This window comes from Saccopteryx bilineata, chromosome 7 (genome assembly GCF_036850765.1).
Source record: "Saccopteryx bilineata isolate mSacBil1 chromosome 7, mSacBil1_pri_phased_curated, whole genome shotgun sequence".
In the NCBI taxonomy this organism is placed as follows: domain Eukaryota; kingdom Metazoa; phylum Chordata; class Mammalia; order Chiroptera; family Emballonuridae; genus Saccopteryx; species Saccopteryx bilineata.
The window spans coordinates 53,439,626-53,453,674 of NC_089496.1; the positions used below are offsets into that span (position 1 = coordinate 53,439,626).

At 51.9% G+C, this 14,049-nt stretch overlaps 1 protein-coding gene and 1 non-coding gene across 2 annotated transcripts in view; one reads left to right on the plus strand and one right to left on the minus strand.

The window, feature by feature from the left end:
• Positions 1-14,049, minus strand: part of IMMP2L (inner mitochondrial membrane peptidase subunit 2) — a 650,984-nt gene that overhangs the window by 623,657 nt on the left and 13,278 nt on the right. The gene's annotated exons all lie outside the window — the stretch shown is intronic.
• TRNAA-UGC (transfer RNA alanine (anticodon UGC)) lies at positions 13,061-13,136 on the plus strand. Its single transcript has one exon. It is a non-coding gene; the product is annotated as a tRNA-Ala (tRNA).

Consider the following 14,049-nt stretch of genomic DNA (forward strand, 5'->3'; position numbering starts at 1 on the left):
CCTCACGTTCCTGAGGGTGGGCGGGACTTAGCGACTGGCTCTTAGCAACTGAGACGATGTGGCATAAGCGATTAAAAAGAAAACAACACTACTGAGCATCAAAAGGTAAATCAGGCGGCGCTAAATTTAATTTAGTGTGGTACCATAAAATTATTTTATAAACGGATGTTTTAAGTAACATGCAAAATATTATTTTAAAATAAGTTTCCTTTGAGCCCTGGCCCGTTGGCTCAGTGGTAGAGCGTTGGCCTGGTGTGTGGGAATCCCAGGTTCGATTCCTGGCCAGGGCACACAGGAGAATCGCCCATCTGCTTCTCCACCCCTCCCTCTCTCCTTCCTCTCTGTCTCTCTCTTCCCCTCCCGCAGCCAAGGCTCCATTGGAGCAAAGTTGGCCCAGGCACTGAGGATGGCTCCATGGCCTCTGCCTCAGGTGCTAGAATGGCTCTGGTTGTAACAGAGCAACGCCCCAGATGGGCAGAGCATCGCCCCCTGGTGGGCGTGCCGGGTGGATCCCGGTCGGGCGCATGCGGGAGTCTGTCTAACTGCCTCCCCGTTTCCAACTACAGAAAAAAAAATTAAGTTTCCTTTGGTACCATTCTCAAGAGAGGTGTTGAAATGAAGTTTGCAGGCAGGCACAACTTTTTTTTTTTTTCAATTCATCAATTATTCTTCTATTATAAATAATTTCCAAAATAGAACCGTTGAGCCGAGTCCATAAAGCTTTTCCCTATTCTTCGATGATCGTATCAGTTTATCCAATCATTAAGGGAATTTGGGATCCATCCAGTCGTAAAATGCGAGGTTTGTGCGCTTGAACTGTTTACAACGCACAGTATTTTGTTAGTTGTCCTTTGTCCTCGTATTCATTGGTTGGACCCCTGTGGGTTTATTAGGAAACAACTGATGTTGAAATTAGCTCAGCCTAAAGGGTATTGGGAGGAGCAGAGAAATGACTGACAGAGAGAGAGAGACGGAGAGAGAGATTTGAGTTGGCGTCTCTTCCTTCGGGATTCATTCCCTTGAGGTCAGTAAACACTCACGAGCACCTGCCCTGTGCCGGCCTCCCGTCAGCTCTCTCCTGAAAGAACGAAGACAGATCCGTGCGCCCACGTCGATACTGAGCATTAAGCACTGTCCTTGTGAATCACTCCAGCCTTGTGATGAGGTTAAGGGGGCCGTAAAAATAACACGGAGAAAGATCGATTTTGTACGAGAGACGGGACCCTGGGGGAAGCTGCGGAAAGACGAACTGCGGGGGCGTCCCACGCTCCCTGGCCCTCTGCTCTCAGAGAATGGCTCCACCCTCCGGACAGCTGCCCAAGGCCCAGCCGGCGGTTGGCCCAAGCGGCCCCTCGTGACTCCGTACAAGCCGCATTCCCTCGGGGCGCCCCCACCCCCGCCAGTGGCCTCCATCGCCCATAGCTCTTCTCACCAACACACACACACACACACACACACACACACACACACACACACACACACACGGCTCCGTCTGGTGCCGCCCCCCACCCTGTCCCACCACGCGGCCCCACCCAGCCACGCCGCGCCGGTCCTTGTCCCCAGGCCCTTCTCCAAGTCCTCCCTATGGTCCCCATCACTCTCCTCGCCTTTCTTTCGTCTTGGCAACTCCTGTTCTTCCTCCACGGCGGCCGAGCTGCCGCTCCACCGGGAAGTCCAGCCTGCCCCACTGCGTCCAAATGAGGTGCCCGTCTTGGGCACCCCGTAACACCCGAGGCCCCCCAGCCCAGCCCAGCCCAGCACCCCGCCCCCCTGGCTTCCTCATCCTTACCTGCCGTGGGCCTGCGTCCCCGAGGGCAGGGACACATGCCCACAGCCGTACACACTGCAGCACCTCGCCCCCAGGCAGCCCACATTCCACGGGGTTTTATTGGGGAGATAAGTCACTGCCAGGAACCTATTACTCAAAACAGTTTTACTTATGTAGATAAGCTAACCTCAGAATTTCCCGTCGTGTAAACTGTCTCCGATAGCCTCAGAACATGACAGATGTCGGGGAGGTGTGGACGGAGAGGGAGGCATGGCTCAACCACTGGCAACAAACGGTGTGTTGGGTGTGTGAGGGCGCGCGCGTGAGCAGGTGCAGCTGTCTGACACTCCCGTCTCTCCTCTGACGCTTGTACTTGGCAGTTGGAGGTATTTATGAATGTGTATCTGTATATATATTATATATATACATATATATCAAGGGGTTGATTTGGGGGTGCTTTTCCTTCAATAAATCGTAGCACAAAACTCATGTCTAAAGGCAGCAGAGAGGGATGACAAGAATCAAGTAATTTTTCATCACCCATTCAACTACAAGGCATTAAAAAAAATTTTTTTTTTCAATTAACAGTTTACTTTTAGGAAGCGTTTAGCTTCTTTTTCCTTCAAAGCAGTGATTTTCGATCTGTGCTCTGGCGTCTTGAGGATTCCAGGAGAGGCCACCCCAGGCCCGAGCTCCGAGCCCTGAGCTCCAAGCCCCGACTCTCCTCTCCCTGTCCTGGGCTCTGTTGCTATCACCACGTTTCAAAAGAGACTGACTTCCCTTGAGGAGGGGTTCCCTGCATTAAACTAAGAAGAGAAGAATAGAGAGAAAGGTGAACAAGCATTGCCGTAGAGTCAGTGCTGGGGGGAGGCTCACACAATCTAACTCAAGCCCTGATGTCCTGCCTATTTCTTGGTTACATTAAATCCATCTCGATCGGGTTGATAGGCTCTTCTTTGTACGAAAATGAGAAATACCAGGCGAATGCAGAGATATCCAGGTAGACGGAAAACAAGCTGGGCTTCGTGAAGTACAGTTGTTTCCGATGCCGCTCTTCCTAAATGGACCTGTCTTACAACGTTTAATGGCATTATTGATGTCCCAATCTTCAAGTTAACAATTCACGACACAGAACACCCAGGAATCGAATTGAGCCCCAGAAAAACCCACAGTTCGGGCCAGCTGCTGCTGTTTTATGGACTATAAATGAATACCTCATCTCACTGCAACAATTTCTTCATAAAAATCACCTTAAATGGAAGGAACCCACCAAACTCACATTTAACTAGAAGCTTTAGCTATTCGCCAGTAAAGAAACACAAAGGGGATAAGGTAACCGGAACCAGGGGGTGCCCAGGAGACCAGTGGGGAGACCTCGATCTGCTGGTGGGCATGCGGAGGGTGAGGTGCAGAATGGGGTGCTCCAGCTGAGGCCCGCGGCCGTCCCGTGCACAGCAGCGCCGGGCCTGTGCAGTGGTACCAGACAGTCTACCGCCAGGCAGGGGAACCGCTGCAGACAGCTCCCAGCTCTAAAAGTAAGTGTCAGGTGAGTCTGAAACCTCTCAGAATCATCCAACCTAATCATGTTCATCTCCTCCAGGAGCCTCAGGTGAGCCCTCTAATAACCGCAGTGCCGGCTCGCAGCTCCCAACTCCCTGGCGTGGACCAGCCATCCCCCCACCTGGTACCCAGGGCTGTGTGTTCCCTTCTGCCCCCCCCCCCCCCGAACCAGACCGTAGTCCCTATAGCAGAGGTCGGGAACCTATGGCTCGCGAGCCAGATGTGGCTCTTTTGATGGCTGCATCTGGCTTGCAGACAAATCTTTAATAAAAATAAAATAATAATAACGTTAAAAATATAAAACATTCTCATGTATTGCAATCCATTCATTTCCTACCACTCATGTTCATGGTTGCCAGTGGCTGGAGCCAATCACAGCTGTCCTCCGGGACAACACCAAATTTTTATTGGATAATGCGTAACATACACAGGTCGTTGTATGGCTCTCACAGAATTACATTTTAAAATATGTGGTGTTCATGGCTCTCTCAGGCAAAAAGTTTCCAGACCCTTGTTCTAAAGGGAAGCACCAGGTCTCACCCCTCTCCACACACCCTGTGGAGAGCGTCTGCAGGTGCCAAGGAGATACCCACTCACAACCATGATGGGAAGAGAGCTTGGCATGGTTGTGTCAGATGCTCCATTCCATTCCATACCAATCAAGAGCAAAAGGGACAAACGGGGCGGGGGTGGGGGGCAGAGCAGGCCATTCGAGAGCCAACACGTGTCACTCCCGAAGAACCACCCGCCCACCTTGTTCAAGGGCCACGCCTCTCCTCCGCTTCCCACGCTCCACGTGACACTAGGAACTGGAAGGCTTGGACGCAAGTCCTGGCTTTGTCAATGGCGAGGCGGCCGGTTTCTGCTGGAGCAGAACCACCTCCCAGGCGCTCTGCTCCAGCTTTCTGGAATTCTGTGAGCCGCGCTTCCGGCTTTCTTTCCCTTTGATATCAGAAACCCATGGAATGGCCCCTTCCCCCCAGAACTAGAATTACCCGTCCCCATTCGTCCCGTTGCCACCATCACCATGGCTCCCGTGCTCGGAGCCCACTTCTGACTTCTGCTGCCAGGTGAACACGGTCGTGAAACTGGGTCCCCTTCTGATGATGACACTGTTCGATTCCCCGTCCGATCTTTACTTCAAACCTGCGCACCTCTAACAAGCGCGTCCAGTGGCTGGTGGCGTGGCACACAATGACACGCACGCTTTGGGAAACGTCTAAATATTCCCGCTCTCGGCACCAAAGGTATGTCCTGTACTCTATTTGCAAATAGGCAGCAGTAATAATAAGTGAAACTAAATTATTTTTTTACTGGTCAGCAAATAGGTTTTTGGTTTTTTTTTTAACTTAACAGCTCAGTGGTCCTGAGAATAATTCCTTGATCTTTTCAGTTCTGTAGGAAACTTATTTCTTACTGTCTCCTCCACATCAAGGGGTATTAGGAAACATCACCGTGGTCATTACTGTCAATGGCTTAGAAAGCAAATCCAGTAACAATTTTGATAGATTTTAGGGAACCTATGAGCCAGATAAAAATATATGAGCCACGCAAGAAATTTGAAGCACCTGAAATTAATACCTAGCAGCTCCGAATGGTGAAATTTTTCGGAACCTAATGGAGATTTGTTGTGCTGAAGACGACGCCGTCACCCTGAGACCTCTCCCCAGCCAAGTCATCTGTTACTCAATTAGTGAGACAGGCAGGCAGGCCACCTCTTCACACACGCTGGCAGAGAGAACCATTAGGAGACTGCACATAGAAGTCAGTTTTAGCATCACCAGGCGGTGGCGCAGTAGATAGTGTCGGACTGGGATGCGGAAGGATCCAGGTTTGAAACCCCAAGGTCGCCAGCTTGAGCGCGGACTCATCTGGTTTGAGCAAAAAGCTCACCGGCTTGGACCCAAGGTCGCTGGCTCAAGCAAGGGGTTACTCGGTCTGCTGAAGGCCCGTGGTCAAGGCACATATGAGAAAGCAATCAATGAACAACTAAGAAGTCGCAACGCGTAACGAGAAATTAATGATTGATGCTTCTCATCTCTCTCCGTTCCTGTCTGTCTGTCCCTGTCTATCTCTGCCTCTGTAAAAAAAAAAAAAAAAGAAAAAGAAAGAAAGAAAGAAGTCAGTTTTAGAAGTCAGATGTACCTAACAGAATCCTCCAAGAAATATTTAAAACGTTATTTCTCCTTTGCCAAAAGTATACCTAGAATTTGCTCCATTTGGGGTGTTAACTTTAGTACAAACATTTAACACCCACATAAAGATCGTTTGACTATCAGTACAGTGAGGTTTTGTTTCGTCTTTTTTTTTTTAAAGATATTCTGATGGTTCACTCACAAAATCCACCACTCTCCCACAAATGATCAAACCTAGAAACTCTGAAAGAAGCAATGCTTTGGGGCGGGGGGAGGAGTAAAAAAACAATTTTATATTAAAACCAATGAAATGAAAATTTCAGTCCAGTAAGGAAGGTTCATTGCTTCGTGCTGTCTAAAATGTTATATCACTGTGTCGATAGTATAATAAAATGTTTGTTACGTGAATTACCTCAGTTGATTCCCTACCTTCGCCCTATTTTCATCCCACTTTCAAAGACAGAAACTGATGCTCAGAGTGTCTGAGTTATCTCCCCCAGGTCACACGGACAGGAGCAGAGCTGAATTGGTGACGTGGCCCCATCCCAGGGGGCAGCGCTAACCTCTCCCCTGCCCCGCAGTTCCTCGCCACTCCCCATCAACGTGGACTGGGAGGAGTCACTGATGTCTTCATGCCTGCGACCACGGCTTCTGGCTGCAACTTACAGAAGGGTCCTGGGCACGCAACTAATTCCACCCACTGCATGAAAGGTAAACGCTCGCGTCTCATTCATTTCTGGCGAATGGTTGGACGGGCAGAGGGTACAAAAGGAAGGAAAGGACCAATCTTTTTTTTTTTTTTCTTTTTTTTTTTACAGAGGCAGAGATAGACAGGGACAGACAGACAGGAACGGAGAGAGATGAGAAGCATCAATCATTAGTTTCTCGTTGTGCGTTGTGACTTCTTAGTTGTTCACTGATTGCTTTCTCATATGTGCCTTGACTGCGGGCCTTCAGCAGACCGAGTAACCCCTTGCTCAAGCCAGTGACCTTGGGTCCAAGCTGGTGAGCTTTTTTGCTCAAGTCAGATGAGCCCGCGCTCAAGCTGGCGACCTCGGGGTCTCGAACCTGGGTCCTCCGCATCCCAGTCCGACGCAGTATCCACTGTGCCACCACCTGGTCAGGCAGAAAGGACCAATCTTTATACAACATCAATTCACAGAAACGTGTCATTACAGTCGTCTCTGTGCTTCACGGGCGCAGAAAACCCCATCACTCCGTGTCCTTTCGGCCCCTCTGCGCTGGCGCCCGTAATCTGACATTTCACAGCCGAGCAGAAGCCGGGAGAGGCGGGCACCCCTGGACCCCGGGCCCTTTCGCAACTTCTCTTCTATGTGTCTCACCCGGCTCCTTAAACACCCAAAGGGGAGCTAACCCGATCCAACTGCGTCCTCAACACGCAGAACTGGGAATGCCACCAAGTCAGCGTGACCTTTAAGGTGTCACGCGGCCCGCCGTAGCTCAGTTAACGCCAGAAACACATTTTGCCGTGTTTACAGCCTACTCTTCCCACGTGCTGCTTTCGGCAAACAGAAGAGCAAATTACAGAGCTAAGTACTTAAAAAGCAACCCCATGTTTAAAACAAAAACTGCAGTGAGTTCTGAACTCCCACTGTTTCCTGCGGTGGTTACATTATCATCTGTTACACAGTCTTATAACCGTTCCAGCCTGCTCTAACTTTCAAATGTGAAGCAGATGTGACCAGCGTCACCCTGCCCCAGCCACCTCCTGCAAGTGACGGGGCCGGCCAGCATGACTAACTCTCCCCCTGGTATGCCCACACCGGCCAGGCAAGGGTCAAGACCAGCGCGCTGGTGAACCAACAAGACCACCCCTGCTGAAGCCCTGGGCTCCGGTCTGAACAGGGTGCTTTCCCACCAACAGACTCCCCAGTCAAAGGCACCATCAGCAAAGACAATAATCCGGCGGTCAATATCACTCTACAGCTGAATTCTGTGTAGGAGCCCAAGGAGACGACTAATCTTCAGATCCAACCCAATCCCTGTGAAAAGTAAAAGCGAGGCCAATCAGTGCTAATGAGGCTGCACCTGGGCCCCAAGAGAGAGAGTCACACTTCAGAGAAATCACTCTTACAATCATTTTTTTTATTATTATTCCATAATCAAGGAACAATCTTTCCCTTTTGGCTTCTTTGACTAAGGATTTTCGATAGAAGCAGATCAGAAAACACTTTCTCTGTCTTTTCTTTTTTTTTCCTTCTGTATCTCTCCCAGCAGGAGAGAAAAATTAGCAAGATGGGTCACTTTGAAATCCACCCCACCCCCTTACTAACTGGTGTGCAGGTGTACGCCCCCTGACCTGTGCACCTGAGCCTTACAGCGATAAAGAGATGGAGGAATGCACGGAGCCATCTGATACCTGGCCAGGGAACGGGTTCTGCCTTTAAAATCGGGCGTGGTTCCTAGCCGCTCTCTCAATTCTGTTCACAGTTCTTAAACGCAAAGAGTGGAAAGGCACGCACACCGCATGCAGAGACGAAACAGCCCAATGTCCCCAAAGCCACTAAATCAGATTCCTCACCTGTCACAGGAAGATCATTAAGGCCTGATGAATTTATATGGAACTCCGATTTGTTTAGAGGGAAACTTTGGAAAACAACATCTCTAGCTTTTTTGTGTGTGTACTAAACATATTCTGCTCCAGGGAAAGGAAGAAATATTTAAAAAAAATAAAAGGTCTCTGTGGCAGAAAGCAGATGGAGCTGGGCTCACAGTAGAAAAGCAAAGCCAGATGAGAGAAAGGCTGTGGGGAAGGGAGGTCTACACCCCACACTCACAGAGTAACCTGGCCGTGGGGAAGGGAGGTCTACACCCCACACTCACAGAGTAACCTGGCCGTGGGGAAGGGAGGTCCACAGCCCACACTCACAGAGTAACCTGGCCGTGGGGGAGGGAGGTCCACAGCCCACACTCACAGAGTAACCTGGCCGTGGGGAAGGGAGGTCCACATCCCACACTCACAGAGTAACCTGGCCGTGGGGAAGGGAGGTCCACAGCCCACACTCACAGAGTAACCTGGCCGTGGGGAAGGGAGGTCCACAGCCCACACTCACAGAGTAACCTGGCCGTGGGGAAGGGAGGTCTACACCCCACACTCACAGAGCAACCTGGACGTGGGGAAGGGAGGTCTACACCCCACACTCACAGAGTAACCTGGCCGTGGGGAAGGGAGGTCTACACCCCACACTCACAGAGTAACCTGGCCGTGGGGGAGGGAGGTCCACAGCCCACACTCACAGAGTAACCTGGCCGTGGGGAAGGGAGGTCCACACCCCACACTCACAGAGCATCCTGGCCGTGGGGAAGGGAGGTCTACACCCCACACTCACAGAGCATCCTGGCCGTGGGGAAGGGAGGTCTACACCCCACACTCACAGAGCATCCTGGCCGTGGGGAAGGGAGGTCTACACCCCACACTCACAGAGTAACCTGGCCGTGGGGAAGGGAGGTCTACACCCCACACTCACAGAGCAACCTGGACGTGGGGAAGGGAGGTCTACACCCCACACTCACAGAGTAACCTGGCCGTGGGGAAGGGAGGTCTACACCCCACACTCACAGAGTAACCTGGCCGTGGGGGAGGGAGGTCCACAGCCCACACTCACAGAGTAACCTGGCCGTGGGGGAGGGAGGTCTACATCCCACACTCACAGAGCATCCTGGCCGTGGGGAAGGGAGGTCCACATCCCACACTCACAGAGCATCCTGGCCGTGGGGAAGGGAGGTCTACACCCCACACTCACAGAGCATCCTGGCCGTGGGGAAGGGAGGTCCACATCCCACACTCACAGAGCATCCTGGCCGTGGGGAGGGAGGTCTACACCCCACACTCACAGAGCATCCTGGCCGTGGGGAAGGGAGGTCCACATCCCACACTCACAGAGCATCCTGGACGTGGGGGAGGGAGGTCCACAGCCCACACTCACAGAGCAACCTGGACGTGGGGGAGGGAGGTCCACATCCCACACTCACAGAGCATCCTGGACGTGGGGGAGGGAGGTCCACAGCCCACACTCACAGAGCAACCTGGACGTGGGGGAGGGAGGTCCACAGCCCACACTCACAGAGCATCCTGGCCGTGGGGGAGGGAGGTCCACATCCCACACTCACAGAGCATCCTGGACGTGGGGGAGGGAGGTCCACAGCCCACACTCACAGAGCAACCTGGACGTGGGGGAGGGAGGTCCACAGCCCACACTCACAGAGCAACCTACATTGGCTTTTTCCAGGGAAAGGAAGGTCAGTGGCAACCGTGAGAACAGAACAGGCAAAGTCAGCTGGTTAAGAACCAAAGGAGCCCTGCGTGGTTTACTCCCCAAACGAGACCCGAGTGAGACAAAGTGGAGAAGAAAAAGGAGAAAACCCAAGCGTGTCTCTTCATTATGAGGGAAAGACTAAGACACATCACCAGGAACAAAGAGCCTGCACCAGGCTGCAGGACTGTGCACACGCGTGCACACACACACACATGTGCACACACAGACACACACGGCAGAAGGGCATTATTTCACAAGATTAAGACAGAACCAAGAAGAACAGCTCCGTCTGGCTCGTTAGCTGTGCCCACAAGAGCTCCCGACAAGTCCCGTGAGACCTCTTTGACCGCATCTTAATTCCCCGGGCTCAACCCTGGACGAAAAACAGCCAATCCAGACGGAATCCACACCACCCTGTTTGACAATCCGTGGCCGCCATCGTAAAACAGGCACAGCCCTGCAAACGGACCACAGGTCTGAGGCCCCCAGAACCTCTCGACAGGCTCGTAAGTAACCTCCCCACCTCCCACACCGCCCTGCATCCTTCCCAAAACTACACTTTTCTAAAATGTCGATCATGACTCTGCTCCATTCGAAAAACTTTCACGACCAGACGGGGACAAGGTCCGAATCCTGCGGTCCAGCATTCAGAGACATCGCAAATCCTTGACTTCTACGACCCTCCCCCCCACCCCGCCGAACCTAGAAATTCTTCCCATCCCTCTGCACCCCATAAACACAGCATTCTAATTGCAGCCCAAACTATCAGCCTCTATTCTGGGAAGTCATGGACAAGGTCCCTTACCCACATCCCCTGTTCCCCCCCCAACACACACAGGCTTTGTTTCTACCTCCTTTGGGATATTTATATTCTGAATCACAGCCATTTATCTCCATAGGCAGCTCCCCTGTTTCTACCGCAGGGTTCTTTTTTGGGAGGAGGAGGAGGGATTACAAATATTTTTAATTGCTGCAAAATACACATCGTACAAAATTTAGCATCTTAACCATTCTTAAGTGTACAGTTCAGCCCTGGCCGGTTGGCTTAGTGTAGAGCGTTGGCCTGGCGTGCAGGAGTCCCGGGTTCGATTCCCGGCCAGGGCACACAGGAGAAGCGCCCATCTGCTTCTCCACCCCTCCCCCTCTCCCTCCTCTCTGTCTCTCTCTTCCCCTCCCGCAGCCAAGGCTCCATTGGAGCAAAGTTGGCCCAGGCGCTGAGGATGGCTCTGTGGCCTCTGCCTCAGGCGCTAGAATGGCTCGGGTTGCAACAGAGTGATGCCCCAGATGGGCAGAGCATCGTCCCCTGGTGGGCGCGCCGATCCCGGTCGGGCACATGCTGGAGTCGGGAGTCTGTCTGCCTCCCTGTTTCCAACTTCAGAAAAATACAAAAAAAAAAAAAAAAGTGTCCAGTTCCGTAGCGATAGGCATATTCACACCGTTGTGCAAGCAGTACCCAGAACTCTCCATCTTGCAAAAGTGAAACGTCACACCCATGACACAACACACCCTCCCCACGGCCTCCCACGCCCAGCCTCTAGCCCCTCCTCACTCTACTTCCTGTCTGTGAATTTGAATACTTGATATACCTCACATCCTAAGTGGAATCATACAGTATTTGTCTTTTTTTTTTTTTTTCTGAAGCTGGAAACGGGGAGAGACAGTCAGACAGACTCCCGCATGCACCCAACCGGGATCCACCCGGCACGCTCACTAGGGGCGACACTCTGCCCACCAGGGGGTGATGCTCTGCCCCTCCGGGACGTCGCTCTGCTGCGACCAGAGCCACTCTAGCGCCTGGGGCAGAGGCCAAGGAGCCATCCCCAGTGCCCAGGCCATCTTTGCTCCAATGGAGCCCTGGCTGCGGGAGGGGAAGAGAGAGACAGAGAGGAAGGAGGGAGGGTGGGGGGTGGAGAAGCAAATGGGCACTTCTCCTATGTGCCCTGGCCGGGAATCGAACCCGGGTACCCCGCACGCCAGGCCGACGCTCTACCGCTGAGCCAACCGGCCAGGGCCTTGTCCTCTTTTTTTATTTTTTATTTTATTTTATTTTTTTTGTATCTTTTTGAAGCTGGAAACCGGGAGAGACAGACAGACTCCCGTATGAGCCTGACCGGGATCCACCCGGCACACCCACCAGGGGGCGACGCTCTGCCCCTCCGGGGCGTCGCTCCGTCGTGGCCAGAGCCACTCCAGCACCTGGGGCAGAGGCCAAGGAGCCATCCCCACCACCCGGGCCAGCTCCAATGGAGCCTCGGTCGTGGGAGGGGAAGAGAGAGACAGAGAGGAAGGAGAGGGGGAGGGGTGGAGAAACAGGGGCGCTTTTCCTGTGTGCCCTGGCCGGGAATCGAACCCGGGACCTCTGCACGCCAGGCCGATGCTCTACCACTGAGCCAACCAGCCAGGGCCAGTATTTGTCTTCTTATGACTGGTTTGTTTATCATAATGTCCTAAAGGCTCATCCATGTGGTAGCACGTGTCAGAATTCCCTTCCCTTTTGAAGGCTATATACTACTCCATCGCATGTTTATGCCACATTTTATGGATCCATTCATCCGACCGTGAATATTTGGGTTGCTCTCCTCTCTTGGCTACTGTGAGTAAGACTGCTATGAATACGGGTCTTACAGAGCCTGCTTCCAGCTCTTTGGGCTGTATAATACGAAGTGGAATTGCTGGGTTATATGCTAATTCTACTTCCAATTTTTTGAGGAACTGTTTTCCATAGTCGCTATGCTACAGTGTGTCCGTGAAGTCATGGTGCACTTTTGACTGGTCACAGGAAAGCAACAAAAGACGATAGAAATGTGAAATCTGCACCAAATAAAAGGAAAATCCTCCCCGTTTCTGTAGGATGATGTGGCAGCATGTGCACATGCGCAGATGATGACGGAACACCGTGTATACAGCGGAGCAGCCCACGGCCATGCCAGTCGAGATGTGGACGGTACAGAGGAAAGTTCAACGTGATCTGTGGCTTGCTAAATTTGAATCCATGACCAAAGTGCAACGTGAATATTGGCGCATTTATAACGAAGCGCCACCACGTAGGAATAACATTACTCAGTAGGATAAGCAGTTGAAGGAAACCGGCAGTTTGGTGGAGAAACCCCGTTCTGGTAGGCCATCAGTCAGTGACGAGTCTGTAGAGGCTATACGGGATAGCTACCTAAGGAGCCCTAAAAAATCTGTGCGTGAGCCCACATCAAACTGCACTGAATAGGTATGAAACTGGGACAGTTTTCCTTTTATTTGGTGCAGATTTCACATTTCTATCGTCTTTTGTTGCTTTCCTGTGACTGGTCAAAAGTGCACCAGACTTGGCCCTGGCCGGTTGGCTCAGTGGTAGAGCGTCGGCCTTGCGTGCGGGGGACCCGGGTTTGATTCCCGGCCAGGGCACATAGGGGAAGCGCCCATTTGCTTCTCCACCCCCACTCCCTCCTTCCTCTCTGTCTCTCTCTTCCCCTCCCGCAGCCAAGGTTCCATTGAAGCAAAGATGGCCCGGGCACTGGGGATGGCTCCTTGGCCTCTGCCCCAAGCGCTAGAGTGGCTCTGGTCGCGGCAGAGCAACCCCCCCGGAGGGGCAGAGCATCGCCCCCCGGTGGGCGTGCCGGGTGGATCCCGGTCAGGCGCATGCGGGAGTCTGTCTGACTGTCTCTCCCCGTTTCCAGCTTCAGAAAAATACAAAAAAAAAAAAAAAAAAAAAAAAAAAAGTGCACCAGTCTTCATGGATACACTGTATTTTACCTGATCACTAAGCATGGCCCAGGGTCCCAATTTCCTCCACATCCTTGTCAGCACTTTCTAATGTCCTTAATAAGAGCCACCCTAATGAGTGTGAGGTAGTGGGAGATGGCCTGTTGTGGTTCTGATTTACATTTTCCTAGAGCCCACTGACCTTAGCATCGTTTCAAGTGCTTAACGGCCCCGTTGACAGATCTTCTTTGGAGAAATATCCATTCAAGCTCTTTGCTCCTGTTTTAGTTGGGTTGTTTTTTCTTGTTGAGTGGTAGTTTTTTTTTTTATCAACTCTAGATATGAAACCATTATCATATGAACCATGGAGTTCATTTAAAATACATCTTTTTCTAGGCCCTGGCCAGGTGACCCAGTGGATAAAGCAGGGGTCCCCAAACTACAGCCCGCGGGCCGCATGCAGCCCCCTGAGGCCATTTATCCGGCCCCCGCAGCACTTCTGGAAGGGGCACCTCTTTCATTGGTGGTCAGTGAGAGGAGCATAGTTCTCATCAAAATACTGGTCAGTTTGTTGATTTAAATTTACTTGTTCTTTATTTTAAATATTGTATTTGTT